The sequence below is a fragment of the Branchiostoma lanceolatum genome, chromosome 3 (assembly GCF_035083965.1).
Source record: "Branchiostoma lanceolatum isolate klBraLanc5 chromosome 3, klBraLanc5.hap2, whole genome shotgun sequence".
Taxonomy (NCBI): domain Eukaryota; kingdom Metazoa; phylum Chordata; class Leptocardii; order Amphioxiformes; family Branchiostomatidae; genus Branchiostoma; species Branchiostoma lanceolatum.
The window spans coordinates 26909518-26919746 of record NC_089724.1 but is presented as its reverse complement, the minus strand read 5'-3'; the positions used below and the strand labels follow the sequence as shown (position 1 = coordinate 26919746).

Here is a 10229-nt window from a genome sequence, read left to right as displayed (position 1 = left end):
CTAGCTTCGGTTAGGGACGTCCCTCACTATGCGAAAGGGGGTTATTTCCGGACATTTCAAAGTTTGTATACGTCCGGACTGGGAACGTTTTCGGACATATCCGGGCAATATCCGGACGATACGCCCCTACGTGTTTGGATAATATTCAAGTCCAGAATGGGAACATTTTACTATTTCTCATATCCGGATTTCCAGTAATGGGACATTTTCGGACTCATTTAAGACAAAACACGTTCCGAATATGTCATAATTTCGGACCCAGTTCGGAGGAATAACCCTCCGGAAAGATAGCAAATGCTGAAAATATTCAAGTCCAGAATGGGAACATAATACTATTTCTCATATCCGGATTTCCAGTAATGGGACATTTTCGGACTCATTTAAGACAAAACACGTTCCGAATATGTCATAATTTCGGACCCAGTTCGGAGGAATAACCCTCCGGAAAGATAGCAAATGCTGAAAATATTCGGAATCCAGAATGGGAACATAATACTATTTCTCAATCCGGATTTCCAGTAATGGGACATTTTCGGACTCATTTAAGACAAAACACGTTCTGAATATGTCATAATTTCGGACACAGTTCGGAGGAATAAACCTCCGGAAAGATAGCAAATGCTGAAAATATTCGGAATCCAAAATGGGAACATAAGACTATTTCTCATATCCGGATTTCCAGTAATTGGCCATTTTTTGAGTCATTTGGGACAAAACTCGTTCCGAATATGACATATTTTCTGACCGCGTTCGGAGCTGTTACACACCGGGAAATTGCATATACTAAGGATATTCGGGACCAAGAATCGGACCGTAACACTACTCCTCATATCCGGATTCATAGTAACGCCCGAAAGCGAAAGATGGTGATGTCCGGATATTTTTAGGTACGTATACGTCCGAATTGGTAACGTTTTCGGATATATCCGGACAAAAAAAACAACTCAACTTCCTCACGTTTTCGGATTATTTCCGTAGTCAAGAACGGGACCACAGTGCTCTTCATAATATCCGGACTTCCAGTTTCGGACTCATTTAAGACGAAATGCGTTCAGAAAATGACCTAACTTCTGACCGCGAGTTCGGGCTGTTACGCTCCGGAAAGTTTACATATAACTAGGATATTCGGAACCGGGAATCGGACCGTAACACTTCTCCTTTCAGAAACTCTATTAGGCGTTACATTTTCAGACTATTTGGGAGAGAAAATGATCCTAATACAGTATAATATGTTTTGAATTCCTAACTCTTTACACATAGACGAATATACTGCACGAACTAAGAATAACAGAAGTACCACACCAAAGATTTAGGCAAATCAATACACGAATGCAAAACAGAAGTATCATCAAATGCAAGTTGTATTGGAGAACTCTCACTAACACCACTATCACAAAGACGTGAGGAACTATGCAGAAACTTTGCACTCTCTCGACTGAGATCCCCGACCTTCAGGGACTGGTTCCCACTGTGTCGTGAAAGACTCGCTCGAGTAACCGACTACAACAAACATTTAAAGCCAACACTGTGAGATATACAAAAAAGGCTTATCTACGTACTACGGGTCAACTTGCTAAACTACGATAGTAAAAACCGACTACAACAAACTTTTAAAGCCAACACTGTGAGATATACAAAAAGTCATATCTACGTACTATAGGGTCAACTTACTAAGCAGTGATAGTAAATAGTGGAATGTGACGTTTTAATGATGAAGTATGCCACTGTATGTGCTTCTTTTATATAATGTATGTAAAAAAAAAGCTAGCCTTTTGTCAACAAGCCTACCAATCCAACCCTAGGGCTGCCATGTGGTTTGTTTTATAAGTTGTATAAACCAGTCATCAGTCATCATCACAACTCCTAGCTTCAGTCGCTGTCTTCCTCTTCCTCCGTGTCTTCCTCTCCCTCTGCGTTCTTCTCCCTCTACGCGTTCCTCTCCCTCCGCGCCTTCCTCTTCCTGGGAGGCCACAGTCATGAGGTGTGGCTGTGCAGCCCGCTGGATGGTGGACATCTGTCTGTAAACTCCTCCCCTTGCTCTCTCTCTTTGTTGGAGAAGGGCAGGCGCCTGTCTCTCCTATTCTGGTCTAGGACCGGCTGGCACCTTCGCGTTATGTCCGTTAACTTGTCCGCCCGCCAGGCGGGTGGCTGGACCCACACCGATGACTTGTCATCCTCATCGCTGACTTCATCGGACATGTAAACCTGTCCTGATGACTTCAGGTAGTCGTATTCTTCTCTGTCCAAGACGTCCCCTGCCACCCGAACTCGGGACTTGAACAGCTGAGTGGGTACAGAAAAAATCTTGTTATTAAGCATGGCGGGCACCTGGGCAGGGCTACACTGCAATAAACGATTTTGAAGGACACAAACCAATATCATCATAGGGGGATTTTTAACACAAACCGCCGCGTTATTAAAAAAACAAGATACATATTACTTTACCATTCTAAATATAGCCGGCAAAATGTAGCCAGTCTTGGTAGGAAATGCATTTTTCATGACTAATAGTTTTCATAAACGTTGTTTCCAATGATCACTTGTAATTTAGATAGAATGTTAGATCTTGGATAGAAAATTCGAAAACACGCAAAATATGCATAAATGCCTGATAAATATTACAGCTTTCTTTTGGAATTTGGTTTTATAAAAAAGAAACTAGTCAGATAGTTCTACTTTAGTGTCAGTTGCATACCAGGTTTTCTTGAACTTCATGATACCCTAACATGTGGATGCCATGCACAAAGCCACTTGAACAATCGCCTAACCCATCCCTTCAATCTGTTAATTTAAATAGATTAATACACATACCATCATTTTCTTTCTCTTGACCGCCTCAGCCTTCCGTCCTCCTCTAGCAGCTTGCTCTGCGCCCTCAGATGTTGGTGCAGGTGGTTGAATTCGTGGAAGGAAGGAAATAATTTTAGTGTTAATGGAGGTTACCACTAAGGTTATCCATTGTCCTAAATGGCTAAATTGTCCAGGAAAACCTGCACGCCGTAGTCGTCGCGCGTGCGCTGGTCGGCTCCGGGGTAGGCTAGAGCAAGGAGGTTAAGGCTAGAGCGACCGCCTGGCGCACTCTCAGTTCCAATTGCTGCGGGGTCTCGCTGCGCTTTTGCCGCAAAGCCTGGGTGTCGCTGCGGTAGTGGAACGGGTCCTGTGTGCGGCTGTACATCCGCCTTAGATAGACGCAGAGAAACCGGGGAGCCAGGAGCTCTTCGGAGTAAGACGTGGGGTGGGTAGCCATCGCCGGTGACGAAGCAGGAATGGGGCCGTAGAAGAAGGACAATGCAGCCTCTAATTTACCGAAATCAATCTCCGGGGCATTAGTTTTGGCGGCCGCCATGATGGTACAAAAATAAAAAAAGCCAAACAGAAATGGGTACTACAAAACGGGGAGCCAAAACAGAATAGGTCTAAAAACACAGACGAGATTTTGAGCAAACGATAGTGAAAGAATAATTTATGGAGTAGGACACAGAAAACTGGCAACAACGGTATATCCATTTGCAAGTCAAGGCGTCCGGGAGAGCGGTCTTCTTGGCAAAACAATGGCCCGAAAGGCGCACAGCGGGACTCTAGAGACGGACTGCGATGTCGGCAAGGTCCAATCAATTATGCAGTGTGAAAAAACGGACGCGAAACCCACGCCACTAGTAACACAGCTGGAAAACGGAAAATATGCAGAAAACTGCAGCCAAAACAGCAGGACAAAGAATTTGGTAGAACAGGAAAAGCAACAACACTCGTACGGCACACAAACAGTCGGGAAACGTTAACTAGCTACGCAAAGAAACGGGCCGAAAACAAGCTAACACGCGTAGTACACGGGAACCGACAGCGCAAAAAGAAGCACACAAAATTCACAAGCAAGCAGAAACCACAGTTGTCCGAACAAGCGGTGTAGGAATCAATGCAACTTATAGGGTATAGGATGTGGACTTAACCTTTATAGCTTAAGTTACGCTACTATAGAGATAAGAACGCCAAGCCGGTTTGATTAATACTCTTGTTCGGATCGTTATTTATCCCGTGGTATATGCAGTACTATACAAGCCAAGTCTACTATAAAGGCCTACAGTACAAGATGCACAGTAATCGATCTAGAGCGTTACGATTACGGAGGTTGAGTACTAGTGTAATGATGGAAATGTAGGATATTCTACAACCATCTAGTATTTATTACGAACAAAATACAGAGAGCTAATCTACGTGTGATCACTTACCTTAGTCACAGGATAGCTTCTGAGTTCAAATCGGCGGGCTTATGCTAAGGTGCTAGCTGTTCTCACTCGCTATTGGTCAACACTAATCTATTCAGATGAGCTTCCGAATACGGCCTGGTCACGTGTCTTAGTCCTAAATACTGTATAGCTTGCTTACTGCCTAGCTACTGAGAAACCTTTGTATAAGATCAGGACACATTATGTCGTCTATTCTATCTGTTACAGCTGACAGGATGATCCTGTCAGCAGTGCAGATTTTTCTACTGCTGACCAGGACCGTCCTGACTCAGTAGCCACTTCCAAATGTCTGGTGGAAGATCGCGAAACGCTCGTTCCCGGGAACACTACACTACAGCCTCAAATCAACCTCCTTGCTCAATTTGCCTGCTAAGTATCCACTGTAGTGTCAGCTACCCTACCCTCCACGCAGATGTTAGGCTTGTACATGTTTTGCATAACTAAAAGCAAGGAGGTTATATAGTCTATATAACCACCTTGCTAAAAGACAGAAGCTATTGACAGGCTAGTCTTACCCTTAATATACAATCATAGCATTGAACATAATCATGTAAAATGTCTTGGCTTGTGCTGGTCAGACTGGTATCGGGCCATTGACCAGCAGTTCATTCGGCGGCCCAAAGCAGTCATCCCGCGGTAAATAGAGCTCAGCACTCCTGGGGAGTTTCCCGGCCCCGCCCAGTAGTACCAGCCCGGCTTTTGCTTCAGCTTGTATGCCCGCCCCGCCAGCAAGGGGAAAACTACTAAATGCATTTTATGTGTGTTGAAGACTCCCAAACATACAACCCTAAACATCATTCGTTGAAATGGGAGTAGATTAATAATGATGATCCATGTCATTTGTTAGATGGTAGTAAGGTTTCGGGGGAATCTCCCGTCAGCGCCTTTGGGTATCAAAGACATGAAAGATGCAGCTGAGCTAACGGGGTCAGGTTACATGCGAGAAAGCTTATTTTTTGTAAACAAATCCATTGTGTACTTACCAGTTCAAATCTTGCATGTTGCACACATTCGCAAACATCGTGGTGGCGCGGTATAGACCGTTGTTTGTCGGGCTTTGACTGCTCCAAACACGCGTGGTACGGTCCCATCAGGTCAAACTGTCGCACGGTTGACGTTTCACTGACAACACTTCACTGTTTACATCCGCACAAAAATAAAACACAGATATTATGTTCCAACACACATATATAATGTGCCTCAGCTCCGATCCGTCAAAAAAAAAATCTGGTTCCGAATGACCTGACTTTCAGAAACTGCACCACCCGTATACATTTTATTATCGGTTGAATTTGGCTTCCTGATACTCCTTGGTGACAGTATCATCAAATAGCCTAGAATGTGCTGCCACCATGATAAAGTTGCAGCGCCACTGTACGGCGAACAATAGTACAGCACATCGCATATTCTGACCATGAGTGCCTCCTGTTTTAGTCCGAAAATGGGACTTTCCCATGCTGCAACGCTTCCATGGAGTATCATGAGTAAATTTGGAGCATGATACTGTCCGTATATGGAGCTTTCCCATACTGCAACGCGTCTATGGAGTATTTTGAGTGAATTTTGAGCATGATATTTCCGGATATGTAACTTTCTTATAATGCACCGCTATCACTAGTATAGATCTATAGTATTTCGATGGAGTATGTGCTTCATATCATATCGTGTCAACTCCTAATTTGTCTAAATTTATTTCCAAAATATATCATCTCAAGGGCGACATAATCCTTGATCAATTACAATGAAACCTACATACAATATATGAACCGTATCACAGCAAGAATCGCCAATGACGCGTATCTTGAAAAAAAAGACGTCTTATTTGTCCGGACACGCAACAGAAATGAACACCCAAAACCATGCCCGGAAACGGTCGGAATATGTAGCATGTCATGTTACTCCAATTATGTCCGAACACTGTCACTGATTCTTGGTATATCTCTAGCTCTCTAGCTCTTGTATCTGTGTCGTGAATTGAACATGAGTACGGAACAAGAAACGCCAATGGCACGTATTCGGAAAAAACAGGAAGCTTTTATCCGTCCGGATATGCTTCGGAACAATTTCTGAATCATGATATTTGCGGATGTAGTAAATATCGAATGTCGTCCGAAAATGGTCCAGAAATGAGGCATATCATGCTACGTGTCAACTCCTAATATGTCCAAAATTTATTCCTGGAATATAATTACCTTGGATATGTTCAGAATATAAAGCGTGTTATGCATTCGGAAGCAAGACACGTCAATGGCGCGTATCTTGAAATATAGGAAAGTCTTATTCGTCCGGATTCGCAACAAAACATGTCCGGACTCAGGATATTCCAGGATATGGTAAATATCAGACATCTTGTCCGGACACATTCCAAATATCAAGCATGTCTTGGAATATATCAACTCCGAATTTTTCCGGAAATCAGCCCCTTTCGCATAGTGCCTGTGACAGGGCTTTACATAGAGGTCCCGTGTTTGAGCCACACATTTAGCACGTTAAAGAACCGACCTCACATCGAAAAGAGTAGGAGTTCTTCCCGGAGTTAGACGATCAAAACTATTCCGGTTTAATAAGTGTGTTTTATTTGCAAGTTCTTACCCGAGGGCTGATTGCAACATGGTTTAATAAAGGGATTAGAGAAATGTTCTCGAGCAGCCTTCGTAACCCCAGTGATTCTCCTATTAGTTCACTCTCTGTCTCGAGCTGATGTTCTTACTTAGGGAGAAAACATGCAGCTCCTTTAATCTAAATGTCCTGAGTTCAGTGCCAAGAAGTTGTCTGTCAGTGCTAGCCTTGCACTGAGAAAAAAAAAAAGCTAGGTAAATTGATATGATGCATGCTGCAATTTGCAGCTAAAATCTTAGAAGTGCCAATCACTCACGATCCAATTTGAGCCAAATCAGCAGTACCACTTTAGATCGCTGTGAGGCGTGTTCACAACATGTAAGATGTCTAATTTGAGGTAGAGTACAAGCATGAACTGATCAAGCCACGCATCGCTAACAAACGGTTTGGACTGTTCTTGGAAAGTTTAGGCTTCGATTCAACCTCTGGAATCAATAATAATTGAAATGTGACAGACATAGCGAATGGATAAGGGCCATTGACTTTAGATGATGGATCTTTCTATTAAACATTTTTGCAGAAATTTGACACTACCGAGCAAAATTGGGATGAATGAATATAAACACATGGCTACAAATTTGTTCATTTAGATGAGGAAACGTATCTGCTAATCAAATTAAAGAAAAACATAACTTGTGACGACTTCGATGTTTTCTATATGTCTGTTTATAAGTAGTTGAGACAGTAATTTTTGTGGAACATGTCGGTTTTGTATTCGTATCTATTTAACGGGTTGATTGATTAGGTAATGGCTAATTTACTTGTATCTAACAACGTTTGTCTACATTTCACTTTCCAGAATTCCCACTCTCTCCTAATCTCCAAGTTGTTTGATATTGAGACGTAAGGTTGTACTGATTCATGACTCTCAGGCTTCTCTCATAGTCTGTAGGACCGTCGGAGAAGCCGGGCAATTTAGAAAACATGACGACCGTCCATCCCAACATCTGCTTGGAGATTAACATATCCCTACAGGCACACGTACACTGTTGACAACGTTAGCCCCATTTTGCTAGCATCTAACAGGCTCTGCGGATGGCTGGAAAAATTGGCCAAATAGAGTGAATAGTATGCTACGGCATATATATTGGACCCTCGAGCTCTCCGTAGCTGACTCCCTTAGCATACTATTCACTCTATTGTTAATGATACCTTTATTGCAAGATCAAGTACATGGAAATACATGGGAATCAAAAATAGTTATCTAGTCTACTGTGAAAGTTCTAAATTAACTAAGGTTGATTATGGTTGTGGTTGGGTTTGTCTTTTTTGAAGGCAGTGAAAAATGAAGAGACCGACGTTTTGTATCGTAAGTGGGTTTGTTGATTTTAGTAGTGATATGGATTTTTCAAATGGTGAAAGCTAGGGGAATTAACGGAAGCTTTTTTATATAATTCGTTTCTTTCAGCGTCATGAAGAGGGCATAGGCCAATGACCAATTTCTACTATTTTTCTAGCCATCCGCAGAGCCTGGTTGAGGCTACCATTTTGCTATACCCGCAATAGAAGCTGCGACCTCAACTACTTTAGTAGGTAAAGAACGAATTCTTTGTTGCTCGGCGATTGCTATCTCAGTAGAAAAGGGGCACCAGGGATTATGTGATCGGGGTCAAAGAGGGGTTCTAAAAGAATTTCACTAGACTGTAGCAACTATATGTGCATCATTATTCTTCAATGTAAAAAAAAAGATTAAGAAACCGTTTTGATCACCATCGCTCTGTGGAAATTACTAGAGGATGTGTTTATTTATTTATCTATAAATTCTTTGCTTTGATAGACGAGGGGTCGAAGGATTTCACTAGACTGAGACAGCTACATGTACATTATTACTTTCCAATGCCAAAAAGATTAAGAAAACTTTTCTAATCACCGTCTCTGTGGAAAAGCCAAGTGTATATACGTATGAATACTTTACTTTGGGGAGGGGCGTGAGCGTCACTTCCGTTTCGCCCTTTGGGGACTATCATATCGATACTACCCCTCTTTCATCTGTCTAACTCCCATTCCTTATATCACAAGTCTCTTTAATAATCAGGCTCATGAGTGACTCTCACTCACTCACTCAGTCACGCTCACTCACTCACTCACTCACTCTCACACACACACTCACTCACTCTCACACACACACACACTCACACACACTCACTCACTCACTCACTCACTCACTCACTCACTCACTCACTCACCCTTAGTCCTGTCCACTATCCAAAACCCCAAAAAAGATATCATACAAGCTGGAGTTGAAGCCACACGTTGTACTTTATTCTCAGATGTTCAAAGAGCATTTGACACATTTGAAGATCATTTTATGCCTTGGTATTAATGTCATATTGATCCAAGTATCCTACTAGTAGGTAGGAACATTGTGTTCTATGGAGTTGACGCCACAGGTTGTACTTTATGGTGGGATGTTCAAAGACAATACATATATGACTACTATTGTATGCCTGGGTATTTATGGCATATTGATCCAAGTATCTTACATAGGATCAATGTGTTCTATGATTGACAACATATCTAAAGAATCGAACAGATAGATGATGTTGAAAACATACAGACTGATGTGGAGGGAAAATCAGTCAATGGAAACATTTTTCACAACAGTGAAACATTAACATTTATGAATTGCCTTCCTCCTTTGGATGATACAGGAGGCCTCCACGAGTACATATATATAGCTTCGTTCTAATTTACCTACATACTACTGCAATAATGAGCGCTTATAATGATAGTGTTACTTAAATCGTGGCAATCAGCATTGACATATTGGTGAGACAATTTGGTGTGATTTCATTTTGGGGTTGTTTTTCCAAGCAAAATTGTGGTAGTGGTGACCAAAAAAACATATCAAGTACGGCCTTAGGGTCACAGGCCTGCTTAAAGAACAGAGGTGAACAAATTTTGATGTTGCGATATAGCAAGGCTCGAAATGCTACCCGCAGAAGAACTTAAGTGCAAGTAGCACTGGAGTGGTGCAGGTGTTTCAGATGTCTACCTGCACCTACCCTGTACTGTAGACAGAAAAGGTGTTTCTGAACTAGCTTCGACAGTTCACATTCTAAATTCTGCTGTACATCACACTTAAGATGGTTCCAAAACACCTAGTTAGCAACATTGTTCTTAAAGTGCATAAATTCAGGCGTCCCCTGGGTGATTAACAATGCTGATCACCAGGTACCTACTTGGTCACTAAAACAAGCCATATTCGGTATCGGACTAACAGTACTTATTCGAAGAGTTGTACTTCTGTGATGAAACCCATTCTCGACTGGTGGAATCAGAACATTCTCTGCCACTTGTAACCATGGCATTCCATATTCAAATGAGAGTAAGCCGGTGTTAAACATGTTCATCCCATCACATTGT

At 42.2% G+C, this 10229-nt stretch overlaps 1 long non-coding RNA gene across 1 annotated transcript; it reads right to left on the bottom strand.

Annotated features, from left to right (window-relative positions):
- Positions 1–1343: 1343 nt before the first annotated feature.
- On the bottom strand, positions 1344–2956 carry LOC136431251 (uncharacterized). Its single transcript, XR_010755005.1, has 2 exons — positions 2812–2956; positions 1344–2283 (listed from the first exon to the last, which is right to left on the bottom strand). It is a non-coding gene; the product is annotated as an uncharacterized lncRNA (long non-coding RNA).
- Positions 2957–10229: the final 7273 nt, after the last annotated feature.